At 42.3% G+C, this 5,610-nt stretch overlaps 1 non-coding gene across 1 annotated transcript; it reads left to right on the forward strand.

Moving 5' to 3' along the window:
• Positions 1-3,625: 3,625 nt before the first annotated feature.
• On the forward strand, positions 3,626-3,755 carry LOC114491225. Its single transcript, XR_003684030.1, has one exon. It is a non-coding gene; the product is annotated as a small nucleolar RNA SNORA69 (small nucleolar RNA).
• Positions 3,756-5,610: the final 1,855 nt, after the last annotated feature.

A 5,610-nucleotide genomic window follows, 5' to 3' on the forward strand; every position in this document is an offset into this window, starting at 1 on the left:
AAAATCAATCAATATATGATATTAACAGCCTACAGAAGAATAACCACACAAACATATCAATCGATGTAGAACAAGCATTTGACAAAATTCAGCACCATAAAAATGCTCAGAAAAATAGGAATAGAGAGAAATTTTCCTAATTTGGTAAAGAACACCTAAAAAAGCCCTACAATTAACATTCCATCTAGTGAGAGACTAGATGCTTTCCATACATACCCTGTGATTCTACTTATATAACTTCCCTGCATTGATGAAATTATAGAAATGGGGCAGATTCCTAGTTCCTGGGGGTTAAGGAGGTGGAGGGGTGGGAGGAAAATAAGTGCGGCTGTGAAAGGGCAACATGAGGGACCCCTGTGGTGATGGAAACACTCCGCACCCTGACCGTATCTGTGGGATATTGCTGGGACCGTGTGCTATAGTTCCGCAAACTGTTACCATCAGAGAAGGTTAGCGAAAGGGCGTGTAATGCATCTCTGTGTTATTTCTTACAACTGTATGTGCACCTACCATTATCTCAAAATTAAAAGTTTAATTTCAAAAAAGATGTCTGACTCTCCCTCATCTCCTTCTGGTCCATGGAACTTAGTAGAGCAGCTTGGTCACTGAAAGCAGCTCTCTCCAGAAAGGAATAATCACCTCTCAGATAGTTTCTAGTCATGTTCAGGGGTAATTACCTCTCAGATGCTATCTAGTAACATCTGGATGAAAGGGGTGGAGGTTTGTACAGGAGTATTTTGAAAATTTGGAATTCTTCCCTTATCATTCTCGGGCGTGATGTTCCATTCTTTTCCCTAATGGCAACTCACAAGGCCAGCTGGGTTGGTGCACTCTCCTCGGGGCAGCTCAGCCCAAAGGAGACTTAAGGATTCAAAATTAATTCTAGCTCAGCCACCTGCATTCTCTTGTTGGATTGGCACTGTCCTAGATCATAAAGTTAGCGAATATTTGGTTGCATATACTACTCACTGAGTCCCCTACAGGTCCAAGTAGGAGGCGTAAGGGATCTCTGTAAGTTCTACAACAACGTGCTTGTCCTTCTTGCACCTCACCCTCTGGACCAAAGTGGGTGTGAATAGAAGATGACTGGGAAAGAGATGCGGTTATAGCTACTGGAACGAACACACTCATTTGGTAGAGGTGAGGGGAGATCAATAACCCTGGCATCTGAGGAAGGACACTGGAAACCCTGGGACATATGAAGGAGTGGGAAGAATATTAATCATATTTTATCTTTCACAACTGCTCCTGGAGCCTTTGTTCCAAGGAAAATGCCTTGATGCAACTCTCCCAAACTGCCATAAGCATCTTAGATGACACTGTGGGTCTGTCATCCCCTGCCAGACAACTCACACCACAATTTGATAGCCATTCCCCTTAACCTTACTAAAAAGTCCATTGGAAACAGCAAAAGATGGCTCCAGCTCCTGTGGCTTGCCCACAGAACACCTGTCAACACCTCTGAATGTTTTATTCACTCCCATTCTCAGTCATCCCACAGGGTAAAAAAAAAAAAAAGATATCACTCAGCTAGAAGTATAGACAAACAAAAGAGGTTGGACTAACTACCTTCAGGTATTCCCAAAACAAGGATTAACCTCAATTATTCTAACTTAACTTGGAGCCCTAAGGCTTATCAACTAGCCAGGAGACCACACTGGAGGCACTGTCATCAATCTGTGCCCTCCCCAGGTACAAAATAGACAGGGAGGTTAAGAATAGTATAGGAAATGGAGAACCCAAAAAACATATATGTACGACCCATGGACATGAACTAAGTGGTGGTGGGGAGGGCAACTCTGGAGGGAGTAGGGGTGCAGGGTAAAGGGGATAAAGGGGAGAAAAAATGGGACAACTGTAATAGCACAATTAACAAAGTATACTTAAAAAAAATCTGTGCCCTCCCAATCCCCACTCATGCAGACTTTCCTGAGCAGCCCCAGCAATTGTCAATATCCTGGTCTTTCCAGGACACCATGTCTGTCCCCAGGAGGTTCATTCTTAAAATGAGAGCCAGGCACTAACTTGTCTCCCTCCCCAAAACATACTGAGTTAGATGTTAGGAATGGTCATAAGAGACACACAAGTGTTTAAACAAACACTACCAGCAGATCATGTAAGGTCTCTTGTAGAGCTCTCAGATCACAGTGATCTCTCAAAAACTACCCTTGGTTACCTGGAAAAGCTTTCCAGAGGCACGGGTGGCTCATCACTTATGCACACCCAGCCGATAGTTTTTCCTGCAACCAGAGTCATCAACCTAGAAAAGATGGTGCAAATTTACTTCATGCTTTAGCTGAAGTGATTAATTGGTTTTCAAAAGCATTCCAGTCAGTCTCAACTCACTGTCCAACTCAAGAAAGTTTACAGAGCAAACAGCCTTGGAAAACAGACATAATGTCTCCTTCCAGAACAGAGGGCATCTTTGTTTAATAACAAGAACAATGTCTCCTTCCAGGACAGCATTAGAAAAAGTTTGCTTGTAACCTATTATATATAATATTGGGATGTTCTAGGCTCAGAAACTATATGTTCAAGCATCAACTGTCTCTCATTCTGTACAGTTTGGGGTTCTGAGAAACAACTCAAATGGTAATATTCTGGCTATCATTACTGTGAGTAATACACTGTCCTTTGTCTCTCACCCAGGAGCTTCATGTTCTTTGTCATCATCCATGACACTGTGGCAGACTAACTTGTTAGTTGATGTGTATGGTAAAATCTCAGAATCTTCACAGTTCTTGGTAGGAGTACCATGGTCTCCTAGCCATTGCCAGAGATTCCTGCCAGGCAGAGCTCTATGATTGCTACTCTGGCCTTATTTCTGCTTTACAGTCATTAAATCCACACTCGATTCTGAGAGTAGGTGTTCCACCTGAACTCTCACATTCTGAAATCCTATCATCACTTTCAGGGAGCCCAGCATTGTGGCAGCATGTCCTGCCATCACCCCAGCCTACGGTGGACAACCACTACTGCTCAAAGACGTGAGGTGCCCCACCCCCTAACTAGTGAATTCCTGATGCGTTAATAAATGAAGTGTCCCCAGGTCCCTGTTGGGTGACATGATCAAAGGACGTGCTCTCTTGTGTCTCACAACAAATCCACTCTAATTCCCAACATCCCAAGCCCTCTGATCCTTTCCTCAAAACTCTACCAAAGTAGTTCTGGCATTTCCAACTCTTTTATTATAAATTTTGCCTAAGTTTCAAGTAGCCAAAGTGTCCTTACCAGGTCATTAAATTCTAAATCATGAGAGTGCTACCATGTCAATAAACGCTTCCCTATCTGGTCTTCCATTCCAACCCATGTACTCTAATATTCACAAATGTTCTTCTGGTTTCTGCTAGTTCATATTAGCTGGGTCCTATAGTTCTTTGAGGAAGCAAGTTTTTTGATCTGGGTGGTGAAACTGGATTTCTCCCCCTGTGCAATTGGTCTAGAGGCAGTGGGGTAGAGTGGGGCAAACCTTAAGGTGGGTGAACATTGCCCTGTGAAGAAGCTACCTCAAGGAGTCTGTCATGGTTACAGGCAAAGTGAGACTGCTCTCCTCTAACAACGAAAAGCAACTGCTTCTGCCAATCTGAAGGTTTTAGGGAAATCTGGGAGGTCAAGATTCTCTCACAAATCAGATTGCAATTACAGTGCTTCATTTTGTGGAAGTACTGTCATCCTACTGAAGGAAAATTTTGTGTTGATCATTTTTGGTTTTGCCTTCATGAGGGTAAAATCATGATGGACTGACATGGACAATTCTGAAAAAAAAAAAAAAGATTCTCTGGCATATCTGCTTGAATATCTCCATCACACATCTCAGAGTCCCACTTCCTTTGTCAGGGCTCTGGCAGAGGAGACATACCAAGGTTACTTGTTCAGTGTCCTTGGCAGCTCCACTACATTTTCTATTAAATCACTGGCTTCATCACCAGAACCCTGATGATCCCTGCAACTGATAAGTCTCTTTAAACACTGCCTTTGAAGCTTTCTGGCTTTCACAGCCTGGGTCTGGTTTATAGTTGGCTGAACTGAATCTGTCATTCTCTTCTTTAAGGCATTCTAGGCAATTAACAAAAGCCTGCCAATTCATATAATCTATTCTCTTAATACTGTTTCTGGCCCTGTTGCATAATTCAGTGTTTACTCTTCTATTTGTCTCTCATCCCAATGCATGAAAGATGAGAATCTGAGTTAATTGTGATGATAGAGTATGCCAGAAGTTATCCCTGCCCCTCGTCCACAGCAAGGGGATCCTTGGTGTCATTGCACCAGTAAGTGGTCTGATTCAAGAGCCCTATCTGAATTATCAGTTTCCCATACTACTTTCAGTAACATGCCTTAGTTTGGGTTCGATCTTCTCCCCTGGCCCCATGCAAGAAGGAAGGAAGGAAGGAAGGAAGGAAGGAAGGAAGGAAGGAAGGAAGGAAGGAAGGAAGGAAGAGAGAGAGAGAGAGAGAGAGAGAGAGAGGGAGGGAGAGGGAGAGAGGGAGGGAGGGAGAGAGAGAGGGAGAGAGAAAGAAAGAAAGAAAGAAAGGAAGGAAGGACGGCAGTACTTAAGGAAGGAAAGGAAGGAAGAAAGAATGAATTAACAAGAAAGAAAGAAAGAAAGAAAGAAAGAAAGAAAGGGAGAAAGAAGAAAAGAAGGAAAGAATCAGAGCCTGGGTAAGAATTCATACGCAGATATTTCACTTGCTAGTTGATTCCAAAAAGCAGAAGTGAGGGAGCCAAGAGAGCAGCAAGGAAGGAGGAAGAGCCACTAGTCGAATGTGTTAACTAGGTCACCACTGTGGGCCATAGGACCAGCATAGACAGGGACCACTTGAGAATCCTACAGAATGCTTCCCATAATTGTCCTCCTGAAGGATAGGGAGCTGGAGCATTTATTCACCAGCTCCTGTTCTCTACTGGACAGGAAGGAAAAAAGGAAAGAAGGAAGAAAGGAAAGAAGCAAGGAAGGGAGGAAGGAAATATGATGGCTTATATAATTTCTTAAAGGATTTAACACTTCTTCCAATAAATGAATATGAAAAAAAATCCTTAGTAAAGAAAGACTTGGACAAGCATTGCCAAAATATTAGTCACACTTATTTCTAGGTAACTGGGTTTGAGGTAGTTTTTTTATCTACTTCTTGTTTGCCTTCCAATTTTTCAAAAATCAACATGTATTATATTACACTTAAAAATAATGGTATTTTTAAATAAAATAATGGAATAAATCAATGGAATAGAGTAGAAAGTCAAGAAATAGATTCACATGTACATATAATGAGAATAGTTGGTCCACATCAATGTAACCTGTCAAGGGAATGGACCGGAATGAGCATTCCTGAACAATGACAACTTCACTGTACTAGTCAGTGGTGGTGGTAGACACTGTTGAGTGAGCATGTGTACTGTGTGGTCATCACATTCAAAATGACCGAGTGAGTAGAGCAATGAATCTGCATCAAATTTTGTGTTAAGCTTGAACATTCCTGTGTGGAAACTATTTGAATAATTCAGAAGTCTTTCAAGGGATGATGGAATGAGGGCAGCACAAATAAAAGTGTGGCACAGCTGCTTCAAAGATGGTCGAGGATCTGTTGAAAATGATCCATGTTCTGGAAGGCCTGC

Source organism: Phyllostomus discolor, chromosome 2 (genome assembly GCF_004126475.2).
Source record: "Phyllostomus discolor isolate MPI-MPIP mPhyDis1 chromosome 2, mPhyDis1.pri.v3, whole genome shotgun sequence".
Taxonomy (NCBI): domain Eukaryota; kingdom Metazoa; phylum Chordata; class Mammalia; order Chiroptera; family Phyllostomidae; genus Phyllostomus; species Phyllostomus discolor.